Genomic DNA, 16,712 nt, shown 5'->3' on the forward strand with positions numbered 1-16,712 from the left:
CAAGTTTGCTCGGTGAAAAGAAGAAAAGGAAGAGGAACAAGAGGCAGATCCGGTGATCTCTTTTCTTCTTTTACCAGCTGGATTAGTCGAAACTCCATAGGAGCTCGAACCCTCAGCCTTTTGCACGAATAACACACAACAGAAAAGCCGGCCTTCCCTGTCTTTTACGCTTGCCTCTCGTCCATCATCACGACTACGAAAAGTTTCACCTGGATTGTACGACGCTTACTTTTACTTCCTGCGTTTGGAACGCGAAGCGATGTCATCGTGGAAATGCGAAGCAGATAGGTGGCCCGGATTACCTTCACCGAATTGGGCCACCGAATTCCAGGTGCAAACCAACACCATCGAACGCAGGTGTAATCACTAAATGATTTTTTTTGTGTCGATTTTGGTGCCGCGTGTGGCAAGACAGATGAGTTGTGTTATAGCCAGGTCGTCGTTATGATAGAAAGTCGCCGTTTATCTCTACCAAACGTAATATCAAGATCGTGGCACGTGTTCTTATTTTCAAAGCTGCAAAAGTTTTTTATTACGAATATTAGTTGACTATGAATCTTTAGCACGTTTCAAAAAGCGATATGGTTTTCAACGATGTTTAGTTGACTTTTGTTGATTTATTCATACTACTGAAAAGTGTTTTCTTATTGCAGCAGCGCCTTCGATCAATACTGTTAATTCACTCAATTGTAAAATTCTAGTGTTGCAGTAAGAGAAAAAAAAAAGTAGTATTTTTCAATCGTAGACAATATTCCTTTGATTCTATTCTCTTTATATTTGGATCTGTATCATTCAACTTTGTTGCAACATTAACGCAGGCTTTCCATATCGTGCTTTACTATAATCAATTTAATTTAAATTAATTTATGATTTAACGCAGTTTATTTCACAGTTATGTGATGAAAAGATTACGAACAAGGTCGTCGGCTTGTTCGTGAACCTCGATTATCGCGAATGTATAAAACGATAGGTACAGCTCAATAATGATGCTCAAGCTCGAGATCGCAACAAGAAGAACGAAGATCGACCTTCCATCAGCCTTCAAACTTCGTGTTGCGAGTACGCGCGCGTGAAATTAATGAAACATTTCACTTTGATTTTTTGCTCGACGATAAGCTCGTTCAACGTTCGCAGCCGGTTTATCCGCACACAGAGCTCTCTCTCTTCGCTTCATTTCAGATTTCTTAGATTGGTTCTACCCTCTTTTGTCCAAAATTCGCCGACTCATTGGCGTCTTCGATGTGCAACATTGTTGCAGACGCGTACGGAAACGAGCGAAACAGCTTTCGATGTCCGGAGATGATTCGACAAAAAACCAGCCACCATCAGCTCGCAAAGTTCGAACCATGGTTGGTGGAACTTTGCGATATTATCTGGCTTCGTGTACAGTTCCACGAACCCATTTTTGCTGGTTACGTGATAAACCAGTTTGGATATGGAGAAAGCCAGTGTCTGTTGAACCAATTTGTCACAAATTGACATAAACTTTTATAGCTATCTACAGCTACCCCGGCTGTATATTCATTATGCTTCGCATAAAGGGAGCAGATATGTTAACTTCGTTAGTAATTATATTTTATTATCATTTTGTTCTTAAATTGAAACGTTTTCAAAAATACGAGAAAGCCTGTTTTCTTTATTCTTCCTGCGATTATCGTTTCTTTTTTCTATATTTGTTTGCACACACACACACACACTTTTCGAATGGACTTTTTTAAGAGTTTGCACCCTTTACGTTCAGTGGCTACAAAACGTATTTGCACATAGCCCTATTTTTCAACGAAGCGTTTTTTTATCAGCTTCTACACTTCATTTTCATAATATCAAATTTGTATAATTATACGAAGCTACTGCTAAATGATACGAAATCTAATATACTTGGGAAGGGATTACAGGGGAGAAACGAGAAATAAAGTGGCCACGAAAGGAACTCCATAAATAAAATTCATAATAGTAAAATAAATTCTTCGTGTCGGCATGAACATACGTATAAATCGCTAGAATAGAATTATTATACTACTATTATACTAGATTTATTATACCTGAAATATTTGCTACGTATTACTCTATAATCACCTGATCAACAATAAAAGAGAGAGGTAGAGGGAGAGAAATTCATTCTTATAGTCTTTTTTATAGTATAAAATAATCTTCAACCGCTCACAGTTACGACGTTGCAGTAAATTCCGTTATCCTGATTACACTGTGCTTCTCTAATACTAACCGCTCAAGGCTGTTGCCGGTTAATCCTGAAGATTGAAGGATATTAACAGTACAATGATCCTTCTCTCCTCTTTGGTCCTTCTTTAACATCAATCGTTTTTCTCCATTCAATCGCATAGCTGATTGACAAAGCTCGATTCTTCAAACTGTACGCTTGGCTTGTAAAGCGATGTTTAATACGGACAGCAAAGGGACGAGGATCAAGGATTAAAGAAGGTTGCACAATCTTTTTTAACGAGTCTCATGTATATCGCACCTAAAACGATACGAGCTCGATTTTTCTGTCTTCGAGCCGTTATCTTTTCGGAAATTGTTGCTCCCTGCAGAGATATCATTCTAATTATGGCTTCCTTAATTGCATACGGTGCTGAATTCATCGTACATTTCCACGCACGCAAAAGTGTGATTCGATCTCCGTATATTCTTTGGCAATGTAGTTGGGTAAGCGTAATTTCGAACAATTTTGTTGCAAGATTAATTTGTGTACTTCTAAATTAGCCATCTCTTTCAGATTGGTATAATTACTTTAGCGAACTTTTGCAACACGATATTTCTTGACTTTCCCTATTTTCATACGTGCTTTAGAATATGTAAATGAATTTTTTGATTAAATTTCTTAAAAGAAGTGTATAATTAATTTTGTTTACGCCGTTGGTGCAAGATTTTACGAATACAACGACAATACGAAGTGTTTAAAACATCAAATTATCAAAGTTAGAATTGCAAATATCTGTATGTCTTTTAAAAGTAGCGTCTGCACGTAAATTACTACGATTTCTCCTAGAAAATTGCTAAATCAATAATGCCTCGTTCGGACCTTACTTAATCGATCTCACTTGGATCCAAATTTTCCAACTTGCATGTTACGTGTCGTGTACTCACGTTCCATTCCCATCTGACGACCATTAATTAAACTTAATTTCAAACCAAACACTACCATCGCACACATCGTACTGTGAACGGGGAGTTGCACAAAGAAGTCAAGCAGAAGTCGTTAAGCCAAACAGTGAAATAAAAATTGTGTAGACGTGTCAATACCCATTCGAAAACGTATCTAAATATAATAATTATTACTGGATACTACGGAAACCTACTGTACAAATCACGAATAATAAAACTTAGATTTCTTCAAATTTCATAAAATTATAGAACGTTGGCGCAAGAACAGCGATCGAAGAACAAAACACTAAAGGAATTTTTGAAATTCCCTCTTATCGTAACAATGTTCGAAAAGCGAGTAAGAAGTCAACGTTTGAAAAAGGAAAAGGAAGAAAAGAAAAAATTGCAAATGAAACGTTAAACGCGACGTTGATGCTCAATGGATTAAAAACGGGGAGTCGAAGCATTTCATAAATCCTGTACAATCATGCTGCTCATATACGTCGGCCTTCATCTCTACCTCTCTCATTAATTCATCCTCCCCAACAACGTCGAAACGGATGCGTATCTATTCGAATGCGACGCCGGTTGCACGGATGTATATCTGAAACTTATGTAGCAGAACAAATATTTCCGGAGGTACGACGAGTTCTGCCATTCGATGGAAAAAGTATTTATAAGCGGCGAGCATTTATTTTCTCTCCGCCCTTTTTCGTTTTTACCGTCCTCGTCTCGTTGCCTCCTCCTTTCCATTTTGACGAGAAGTCGCGTATGTACGGTTTAACCTTGCCACTTTACGCGCGACATGGCTGCCGTCTCGCGCTCTTTAACCGTACAACTCTTCCGCAGGTGTATATAAAATCATGCAGGTGTATGAAATTCACCCTTGCCCGGCCTGCAGACCAGCAATTTTGTTGCATTAAAATACGCGCCGCGACGCGCGAAACAACCGTCCGAGGAACCATTACGCGATCGTAGTTAGCCTGAACGCTTCTTGCTGCAAAGGGTTGTCGCGATGACGTTCCACGATCTCCTCGTGATCTTCTGTTCGCCTCTCTTTCGCGCACAGACAATTAAAAATACGATTGTGTTGCTTCGTAGCAGCAGGGACATGTAAATTATGTCGCAAAGATCGGAATAACGATCGTGGATGTCGAAAGATTCTCAAGCAGAAATTCAATGGCGCATTGTACATTGTAAAATATGTATATGTGTACCAAGATCGTAGATCGGACTTTTCAATTTTTATATTGCAGTTATTTTAACACTTTATATCAGCAAAGGAGTCTTTCTAAGCGATTTTGAAATCAAACACACACGTACATTTGTCATAAGTTTGGATATTTCAAAAATATTACTTGCGTTTTGTTTAGGTTTACGTACTATTTTTTAGCCATCGGTGAAGATCAGAAAATCAACGGAAGTGGACTTATCACGTGATGTTTGTGTGATTTTACACGAAGATGTTCAAGTTCAACGACATGGAGTTTCTTACGTGAAAAGAAGATTAGTTAACAGTATTTTTGGATTCAGGATTTAGAGCATTTTGGGCTCAGGTTAAGAATAGATTCGAGTTTCTATAACAGTATCTTCTAAGCAGCTATTTTTGAGGTCTGGAGCAGCTCTGTTTATAATCACTATAAATTGTTTACGTTTGTGATTACACGCCTTCGAGCACTCTTGTTTTTTAATTATCCATATACTTTCTATTCGAATAATTGAAACTAAATTATAGAAATCAGTATACTTCAACTCTTTATCAAGATTGTTTCGTTGATCAAAAGTTATTACACTTCAATTAACATTTCTTCGAATGAGTTACTCGTTCGCTATCCGTTTCTTAAAAAAAAAAAAAAAAAAAGAAAACACTCGGGAAAGGCGCATTTGACTGTTATTGCGAATATGCATAGTAATTTTATACTTTCATTAAATTCTTTGTAAGATCGTTAATTACGAAAGTGAAAAGTACTTTCGAAAATTTTACAATTAATATTTCAACTGCACGATTAAATGTATAAAATAATTGTACGCCATCCACGAAGAAAATAATTGTTAATCATATTATATTATCTGTTGTTATATTACTCTACGTTATATTGTATTATATATTATAGTATAAATACATTATCAGATAAATTTTTTATATTATAATAATACATGTTATATCCGACTACGTACGAGTTATATGTAATAATTTGACTAGAAATTGTTTATGGTGACCGCGATTAAATACAACTAGATCGAAGGCATACAAAGTCTTTAGCCTTCTTTAACAGTCTTGACCGTAAGAAAATGGTTACCTAATTAACAACGCCGGGTAATTGATAAATATAAAATTTAAAGATATAATTGTCAACCTAATTTAATGATTAAAAATATCTATTATTTGAAAAGTGTCTTGAAAATCATATTTGTAGATACACGCATATTTAAAAAAAAATTGTATTTTACAAATTATAAACGAACGGCAGCATTTTGCTAGGGCACAATTTCGAAGAAAAACTGCGCGGATATTGTTTATCCATGTTTATACCATAGGTGGAATATCGCAAAACTCGAGTCTTTTACGTTATACGTTATAAACTTTTTCCTTCGTGCGCAACATCGATCGAACAAGATGGCTGCATTAGTTCTGCCTCGTTTTGCAGGTGCAACACACGAACTTGCTCCAGTACGAGCTGCCGCACTGCAATTTCGTTGCAATGTACTCCGCATAATGTTTCAGAAAATGTATCGTTAGCATGATTGAAACGTAAAACGCGGGCTCCGATGAAAGCTTCACGCCGAAACTGGCTGTGGTCCACATTTCAAGCAAATTGTGTTTTTTTACGAGTTCGAGCCAGTTTCTTTCCTTTTACGTCTTTCCTTTTTCATTTATCCTTACACGAGAATTAATCATTTTTTTTTTTTATTTATGACTTTTATTCTTTTTTTTACAAACTGGGATAATATCTCGTTTTATCATTATCATCGTACATTTAAATTGTTTTTAACATTAATAATATCGATCTTCCCCATCTCTTCGCATTTATTCTTCACAATTGCATCGCTAAAGATATTTTCTTCCCAAAATTTTCAAATACTTCATTCCTACAAATTTTATTCCTCTAATCATAAACAAATCCGAGTAGAACAGAATAATTGCTAATTACATTTCTTCGCACGTTTAATTCCACAAGTTACGTGATCTGCCCTCCACACGAATGAATAAAACATCGTCACACAGTAAGCGATAAAAATGAAAACTTCTAAATACACGAATTATCATATCGAAGAGATTATTAACCAATTCGAGTTCCCATCATTTTCTATCCAATTAATTCGCGTTGCTCGTGGCACGTGTCCTCGTCTGCTACAACTTGTACACCTGATTCCCCGGCGTTGTTAGAGTCGCTGAAGCCTTTAATCGCGCGATCTTATCATCGAACCACGACGACGACGACGACGACGACGACGACGAGGACGCCACTTTTGTCCTCGTCGTGGACGCGCAACCTCGTCCGGCGAGTATCGCCATTTAATTCCATACTAACGTTCAAATAAAACGAACGGTCAATTAAATTTGCCCCGGTGTGGCAGCCTCGTCCAGCCTAGCCGCTTATTTCTTCCTGGGATTTTTTCGTTTGATTCGAATGCGGGTGCCACCTGCTCCCGCCTCCATGACTTTAGGATCCGTTCGCGTGCTCGATCGCGCACGCACCATCGCTTTGCTCGCTGCTCGCCTCCGCCACAACGGAGGAGACGCGACGCCCCAACTCGCGATGAACTTGCGTTTGCGATAATGAGCTTATCGAGCATTTTTTATCGGAACTCTCCAAGCGTTTTTTCTCTTTTCGTTTGGTCGAAAGAGAGGACGGGATGTGTCATTCTTTCGAGGAAAAATTTGAATGCCAGTGCCGTGATTTTTTAATGTTTCGTGGCTGTATATAGGGTGTTTCGATATAGATCGTACTTTTCTTTTTATTTGCGAGTAGTTTACAATGAATTTTCATCGAGAATTATAAGTAAATTATTCTGGCGTGAATAATAGATGATCATCGTATGTTTGATTCTAGCTGAATCTAATGTTTAAATCTAGAGGGTAATGTCTTTTTAGCCTGTGAATCTGATCCGTCGTGTCGATTAATTGGGTAACTAAGTGGGTTTTGGTGGTTGTTAATTCTTATGGTATATCTATTACTGAATTTGCATATTTTTTCTTTAACCGTAGGTATCTTAAGGTCGCGATCGAAAGATCGTACATTTGACGTAGAATTTTATACAGTGATGTACGAAGGTTGTTATTTTCGAAGGTTTAGAATTTTGTTTCAGAAAAATTTCGAAGTTACTCTTAAATTGCTATCATTGAGATTAATTATGGAATTTTTAATTTAACGTAACATTACTCCCAGACATTTAAAATATCACGGCCAATTTAAAATATAAAATAAAATAGTTTGATAACATAACGTGTTTGAATGTCTGATAGTAAAGGAAACGGTCGTTATCTAATGGCTCGCAGCGTATGCCATTGCTTTACACAGGGAACGCGTAACATTCGGGTCATCGGTTTGCTTCAAATTTTGTGCATAGTTGACGCATATTCTGTATAATAACGACTCGAAGATGCAAAATACGTTGTAGAAAATTTCTTAGAGTATTTATACCTTTTATCGATAACGCGAACGAATTTAACAATGTCTATAATATATGGAAAAACAACAAATTCATTTTCTACCCGTATATTTCACGCGTACCCTCGTCCAACCCGAAGAAAAATAAAGTTCGAGTTTGAGGGCTGTGCTACGACTATTTAATTATTCTAGAAACGAACGAGGAAACGTTATTCTTCGAACAGAACAGACACGACGCTGCCATAAAGAACATGTCACGACGATCGATAAGACGTAAGAAATAGGAAATTCAAATAGGTATCATTGGCGCCAAGTAATTAACGAACGTTGGCTATGTCGAACACGTGTGTAAACGCAGTGCGTGTGCACAGAAAAGAAACTGCTTAGAATCGCTAATTTCTCATCGAGTCGTCGAATACAGGTTACCAAGGGACAATCGCATTCTGATTTCGATTTTTCTGTTTCGCCAGTGTGTCATGGAGATTTTGTATTCGGCTTTTAGTTACCGAAAAAGTTCGATCGTATCGCCGTCGATTTAAATATCCGGTAGACGTAATCACGTAGAGAATAAAAATTATACGCTTTGTAAATCTCGTTGGATCAATGGCTTCGTTAATATTCCTTATTTACATGGAACTAACTAGGCGCAAATGAAGCTACGATTGCTCGACAAGGCGAACCAAAATCAAGGGAAATTAATATTAGGGAACGACGCGATTTTGTAATCGATCGACTAACGTGCGAGTGGGGAATGATATCTCACCGGTTTGCGAATGCGCGAGAAAGTTAACACGTTGTTAACGTGTGGTGAAGTTACGAATTATGATGTAGAATTACAAATGCAAATTTTATTTCTAACCGAAGCATTGGTATATGAAAAGTAGGCTAATGGAATTTTGTAATACAAAACGAGAAGATACGACGGTGAACATTTTTGACCTACTTAAGAACTATGAATGAATAGATAAGTTTGAGCAAGGGCCTGAATTAGAACTTCAAACTAACTAGACGGAAACAGAGATGATTAGAATAGAATGTCAAAATGTATTCATAGGAAATAGTTTTAGGTGAAACTTCGGAAGCAGTTAATCGAGTATGAAAGCTTTGGGCCAGACGATTCTTTGTACGTACTTTGGAATAAATAAATAATTGTGAAGGATCTTCGCGCTAAGATTCAGTGTATTGAATTTGAGTTAAACGTATTTTTATATATCTGAGATAGTGTCACAGATTTTTAAAATTGTCGTGTAATAAAATTTTTTAACTTAATATTTCATTCGCCTGATAATTCAAATTTTATCATTCGAACGAACATGTAATGCCACCTATCAGAGCACGCGTCAACTACGTAATACATGGCTTACGTTTACCGACTCAACAACGCTTTCAAAATTTTATTAAAATATGCACGTACGTATATATATTTTTAAAGCTCACTGGGTACACAATAGGCGTGATATTCAATAAATTTTCACGTCCTACTATTTCGAGTGATGGTCACGTAATTCCTCATATTATTTTCGTGTCGCAAGCCACGTGGCATAGACAATCTACAGTTACCGACCTACGGTTTATGTTGGTAATACAGTATGCAGGTATCAGCAAAGTTAATGTGTTGATAAAGTAGATATTCATAACTGTTACTGTTTTATCACTCGATAGTACTTGCTCTCCTTTAATTACCTCCTCAATTTGCCAAGTATTGGTAACAGATTTTATTATTGACTAGAGGTAAAATACACTTGACATCTCAATTAAATCCACGATAAACTTGACGTTCAAACATTTAGTAAATCTGTATGTAGTCAATATTTGTGCCTGCATTTAATCAATGCAAGTGGCATCATCGCTTTCTTTCATTCTATTCTTTATTGAAATGCGAGTGTTCAAGGCGAATGTTATTTCATTCAATCGTATATTTATCGCCTTTGATGAGTGAGTTGAATATGTACGAAATCGGTATTACAGAACACGAGACAGGTAGTCTCGTACACATGCATGCATATATCTATTTTGTGATTCAGTCATGGAAAATACAATTCACCGATGATGGTTGAATCTTAAGAATACATCGACATATTGCATTCATCGATGCTGCATCATTGCTGTTCAGCAATGCAGTATGTAGGCGAAACACCATAGAGATTCCTATAATTTCTATTACGGATATAAAAAATATTTCTACAAATTTATTCAAAAATATAACTTTCGTAACGCCCTAACATTTAATCATACGTTTCCTTCCTTAATCAAGAGTAAATATTATAAGAATTTTATCTGTTTCATTTTTCCAAAGAACTACTCACATAGACATACAATTTATTTACACTTCATACATGAGATGTTTACATGAGATATTCAATAAATTCTGTACTCGTTCAACAGGATATTTAAAAAAAAGAAAAAGAAAAAAAAACAGAAGTGATACACTGATCTAATAACTATTACATGACTATTACTTCTGTTTTAATACGAAATACTATACCATTTTTTCCTTCTAATTTTCTATCAAATTTTCTAATGTAGAATTCGCTCTTACTTGTGTCTCTATGATATATAGCCTAACAAAGTACCCGTTTACTATTTCGAATTACTATATACACTCACTATAAATCAATGTCGTAAACCATATTTTATAATGTTACACGGCTTTTCATTGGATTAATTGGCAATAATAACCTATATGTATATCAATTCACACGTTGCACCATAAATATCGAGCACCATAAATTCTATTGGAACGTTTAAATGAAGTATAAAAGGCGGAATGTCATACACAAGCTTTAACTTATTATTATTAGGAAATATCTTCTATTAGGAAGCTTCATAATTAAAATCACCAGAAACAATGTTAATCTCAATATTAAAACAAACTTATAGTATATGTGACATCTTTTGTCAGAATAATTCGTTAATCACGCGTGCGAAGTTTGAATAGCTGACTGGGCGGACACTCTGTATACGTTCGTGTGTATCATCACGCACACTGAAAATAGATAATTTCCACTAACAACAAACGATAAGCACTGCACTCGATCAATACAGGTCGATAGCGCTTTCAATTGCAAACTGAAATTTTTACAAAATTCACTCAACCATCGTCGAGTATTTGTCTTTTATATATTACCAATTTGTAGTTATTCTCTTCATGGAAGTATATGAAGTGTAGAAGGTCTCAAAACCGGCATTCATTAATTAAAAATGTTTGTTTAATTTTTCGTCTTTGATAAATTGCAACTGTGGCGGCACTCGACAGCAAAATACCTCCGCTCGACACTAACTCAGCGTCGGACGACGATAAACGCAGTGGTTAGCGCCTAAGGTTACGAACATTCGGAATTCGATTTTTCTTCCACGACCCAGGAAATGAGAAGAAAAATACAGCGGTATCCCAGCAGAGACACCGGCGACTCGCAGCAGAACCTGTCTCATCAAACATATCAGCAACTACTGCACTATCACGGCCTATTCACCTCACAACGTTTAAGACATCATGCAGAAACGTACATAAAAGAAATATTCAGAGATGTACAATTAAATTTGTTATGCCAAGGGAAGGAATTCATTCTAGCAACATCGTGTCTTACGCAGCTAGGAATTAAGCTGCGACTGATAGGACGTGGAATAGTTTTTCAATGGACGAAATTATTTGAGAAAACTGACAACCGCGAAGAGAAAATTTCGATAAATTCTCATAAGGGCAACAAGTCCTGACAGTGACGTTGTTACAATCTAAATGCTGTTTATGTACGTAGTTTTGTCTGCTTGCCTGAAAGCATATCGTTGAAAATGGAAAGGCAGACGCAGATATAAGATCATCTTCTGTAGAGCTGCATCTTTTCAAATGCAAAGAAAGATGTATGAAAGAAGCACGCAACGAAGATAGTAGAAAATGAATCATGATTTCGAATATGTTGATTTCTACGACAAAAGAAGCTTTATAAAGAAAAATCTGCAAACTTCAGGATATAAAGTTTCACACATAATAGAAAATTTTGTAAAAATGACGTTGAAACGTTGAATTTAACAGATTACTGGGAAAATGTTTAATCCGGTAAAGAAAGGACAATAAAATTTATATTTTATATCATATCATATCATATCATCATTTCGATCGATTCCCTGTGCTTTAAAATCTTGTCTGTAAAAAGAGTGAAAAAAAGCGTATTTTTGACATACTTTTAAAATAATCACTTTAACGTTGAATTGTTTCTGGCTTTGATAATAATTCAAAATTTATAAAACATAAATCTAGAGAGAAATAAAAGATAAAGGATAAACGGAAGCTCTTAAAATCGTGATAATTTTTTTAAATATAAAATTTTTATATCTAAATATATATTTATGAAAACGCGCTGATGTAAAGTATCTAGTGCGAATGATGTTTGGATAATTTTTAATTTAGATAAATCTAAGCCTAAATATTTTTACCAATTTTACGTTTGAATAATAATTAATCCTTGTACTTCTTAACGGTATACCGAACGACACGCTAGATATTGCAGCTAATAGCCTTCGCTATCGCTTTTAACTTCAGCGTAGTAATTTAGGGCATGCTTTGATTAAGCTGAACACGTCGACTTAAATAGGCGTGGAAATGGCATTAGTCTTGCATAATGTAAATTAAACAAGAGTTGCATACATTCTGTGTCGATTTTACTTGTGTACGTGTAGCACACAATGAGTGCCACGTAAGTACTTATGGGAGAAGTTGTTCCACAATGAGTTGCAGAAACAAAGCTCTTTAGCCAGCCAAGTATTATATGTATGCTCCAACTATGAACTCCAAGAGAACGTCTTTTATTTGCCATCAATTAATCGATCACATTGGTTAATGTCGTTTCAATTAATGAACATTTTCTGTTCTATTAGCAGAGGTTGATACTTTGATTTCAGAAAGAGACAGGTAAACTGTTGTTCGCATTACAAACGAATTATTTTATCTGTTATTTAATGAAACTAATGTGATAAAATATTAAACTTAAAAATTAACGTTAATGGTAAAAAGATAATTATATTAGTAATGGCTGTTGTTTAATAAACATTTGTCGAGTGCGGTTGAATGGAATAATTATGATAATATTATACTTATTTGCTAAGTGTTGCATGCTCCGATTTCATGCATAGTGATATGGTCATATCTGCTGTAATAATTACATAACCCACGTGCTCATACTATATTCAATATTTCCATTCAGTTTTCGTAATACTGTAATTTCATTCTAATTGTTTTCCCTAATTTACTTACAGGATTCATTTTATGCATTATTAAATTCTTCGTCCACTTATCTTTCGCATTCTCACATATATACCACGAGAATGCAATCTAAGATAAATATCCGTTATCTTTTTTACACGTTGCAAATTATTGTGGAGAATTAAAAAAAATCCATATATTAATAAATATTTCTTTTCATAATGTTTCTAGTAATATAAAATCCCTTACTAACGCAATTATTAATAATTTTAAAAACGAATGTAAACAAATTTTTACAAAGTAATAAATATTCTGAAAAATTAATAGAAAAATTAAATTGATCAGAGAATCAGACATTTTAAAAAGATACTCAAATCTATACGATAGGACCAAGAAAAGTTGAAGAGACAGCACGACGACAGGATTGCCTTTTAATTAATCCACTGAAAATATTACGTGTCCCATTCCGCTAGTACAAAAGGATATGCATCCGTGGGCAAGACAGTTGCGCCGTTTGCGTGCTGCATGGCGTTTACCAAGTCATTGTACCCGGCATGCGCTGATCGTTATTACATATGCGCATTGCATTAAGGCAGGTCGCTGATGCACGTTAAGGAAGCACTTTCGCACAAGAATCAACTCCCTGCCGATTTCACTGGTTCCACGATGCTTCGTCAAAAGCGAAATCTTTCATCTTTCTCAAATCGTCGATTCTCGTGCGGAACGTCGACGAACGTCGTTATTAATATGATTGCTCTATGACTTGACCGAATCCCGCAACGCTGCTTTCTACGTTTCATTTTAAATAATTTTCTAAGCAAAGAGATATTTCACTTAATAACGCGCTTTCACCTTCTGGTAGAAATCTATGAAATACCATTTATTATAATTTCCGAACATGTGATCGTAACAGATCGGTACATTCACCGTGGCTAAGTTTCTTTCTGACGAATCTCGTTGATTTTTGATATATGAATGTTATAATGTGTTAGGATTAGGCAGAAGATAGATAAGAATGACCCATAAATTATTTCGAATTCTAATTAATCATTTTAATACAACTTTCTAATTGAGCGAGTAATATTATTGATATTTGAATATCGAACGTTTTAATTTTGTGTTAAATATCATTTTTAAACATTACAAGTCCTTTCTCCGAGACACAAAAAATTTCAGGATCATAGCAAGCTTAATCGGATGCTTGCATATCACGAAGTCAATTTCTAATTGTACCTTTCCTCTGGATATTAGCTTTTATTTTGCAAGCGTATTGATTAAAGAAATCGTTGTTCTTTAGATGAAAATTAGCAGATAAGCATGAAAAATTGCGGATCTTTGGTCGAGAGCATTAGATTTACGTGCGAATAGCGGTCGCACGTGCGATTGTCCGCCGTCCTTCGAAGAAAGGTTTCACCACGTGACTTACTTGAGGAACAAAAAGGAACCATCGATCGCGCCGCTATTTACGTCGGGTAACTCGATCGTTAAAATTGCTCGCCAACCCTCCGTTTTCTTTTTTATTGTCGATCATTTAAATAATTCATACGCAAAAATTATTCGCCGTTCGGTGAATACAAATCACCGGTTAATTTGATTCTTTTCGGGTTCGACAGCTTCGAACCATTTCGATTTTGTTCCAGTTTTTCCCTCGCGTTTCACTCTTCACGTCGTGAAAAAGGAATATGTCGAACGATTGCCACTTAATGATAGTCGCAGAAATGTTCGGAATTTACATTTCATGGCGAAGGAATGCACAGTGCAATAATTCCCTCAGTTTAGAATATTTATATCCAAATAAAAAAGAAAAATAAATAAAAAATAACCATGTTAATTCTTACATGACAAGAATATATGACTATTATTTGTTTTTTAAATAAGCCATAAATCTACAACGTTTTATAACAGATGAACAACGTTGGTTTAATCATTGAGTTGGTCTTAATTAATTTTAATTAATGCAATTTTTCTATGTAATTAACGTTTCCAATATTTTTTAAATGTTCAAAAGGATTACACCAACGCATATTTAATCCCAAAATCAAGTGGAAAGATAGTTTCGATATGAAATTGGTTGACGACGCATCGAATTTTAAAATTGCTCTGCTATCGTGCTTTTCATCCGTGGCCTTCATATTCTGATATTATTCTCGTAATTCTTTAGCAACAAAATACATACTGAGAAGCTTCTGCAGAAAGAAATATAAAAATTTTAAACTTTTTCTGGCTTCGTTCGAATTTATTCATGATCTACGTTACAACATGCCATTATTCCCTCGACTGAATTAGAAGATGACTCCTTGCTCCGCCTTGCTCTTTCAACGATATTCAGGCTACACCATATGGTTGCTTTTTGAAGACTGAAACGAGTTAATTTTCACCGTGGTACTGTGTAATTTTGCATCTCGCGCTACCTGCACTCGCTTTTTACGTTCGTTGCTTCAGTATCACGGCGCGTTATTACCAGCGATTACCCAACGAATTCAACTTGGTAACGAGTTTCAATCCGAGTGAACATGATATGTGGATATTAATATTTATAGATCTGTTCATACCTGCTTTTCTTTGGCGGATTTTTCTTCTTGCTGTTGACGTGAACAGACTGGTGATTGCAAGCACGCTCTAAGTCTAGATAGTCTTAAATTAACATCGTTTTCATGTTATTATAATTTTTCCATTATTCCAAGCGATGTATTGAAACATCATTTTTGTTAGTTTTAATTTGAAGAAATTTCCAGCTGATAATGAGATTTTGACAATTCTCGACTGACTTTAATTTCATTTGCATAACCTGCTGTATCGCCTGATATAAATGGCACAAAATCGGTACAACGGAAAGGCGAATAGTTAAACTTACATATTTTTTTCATCGAATAGAAAAAAAATGTAATTTCTATGTAGTTAGGCTATACTTTACTATGTAAAAGTGGGTGCATGTTATTTTCAAATTAAGAAGCTCTACTTTATGCGATGCTACCTTCTCGAAGGTAATTTAGGTAAATTACTAGGGAGCAAGGGTACGTAGATGTGTCTCTAAGCAAAGGTACACCTAGTAGAATACTGTTGTAGTTTTTGTGTTCTAAAAAATCAATTTGGAAAGCACGCGAAGCATGCATGTACTTCATTAAAACTTAATTAAATGGACCTTACCATAGGATTATGTATATAATATGCTCACGTAATTAACGTGGGCGGTCATGCATGTCATCTTCAGTTTGATCATTTATCTTAAGTTCTGCTTCTTTGGAACATAATTTGTCTTTGTTTTGAAATTAATAGTAACCGAACCTTAGTCAATTTAAATTCGACAATGGAACAATTGAAAGCGTAGAATTCGTGAAAGCGTGTATTACATTTCCCTACATGATAAGTTTCGCGAGTAGTATGACATCGAAGACGAATGTTTATAAGTATAATAGAATAATATTGAACGGATGTCGATAGAAACAGAAGCAGTGTAACAAGGTACAAAGCTGTTCAGTAAAACACGCTATTACTGTTTTTTTTCCCTTCGAGCAACCGTAGAAACAAGTTCATCGATCAAGAAGCAATGAATCATGAATTACGAAATGTTGCACGTACACAGTGCAAACGCATGACGGAAATATTCTGCAAGAATTAACATTGCATCGCGAATTTTTGGAAATTTAATAAAAAATTTGATTCGTTTGTACCTGCGCCACGGTATTTTATCGAGTGTGAAAATATAAAATCGTTTCGAATATACGTTTTTTAATATTATCAAGCCGACAGAAAAGTGACAAATACAGACTAATATTCGTTGTATAATCGCGTATTTGTTC

The 16,712-nt window shown here is 35.4% G+C and overlaps 1 protein-coding gene across 2 annotated transcripts in view; it reads right to left on the reverse strand.

The window, feature by feature from the left end:
• Nucleotides 1-16,712, reverse strand: part of LOC139994487 (uncharacterized) — a 174,711-nt gene that overhangs the window by 59,908 nt on the left and 98,091 nt on the right. The window lies entirely within an intron of this gene.

Source organism: Bombus fervidus, chromosome 14 (genome assembly GCF_041682495.2).
Source record: "Bombus fervidus isolate BK054 chromosome 14, iyBomFerv1, whole genome shotgun sequence".
NCBI lineage: Eukaryota > Metazoa > Arthropoda > Insecta > Hymenoptera > Apidae > Bombus > Bombus fervidus.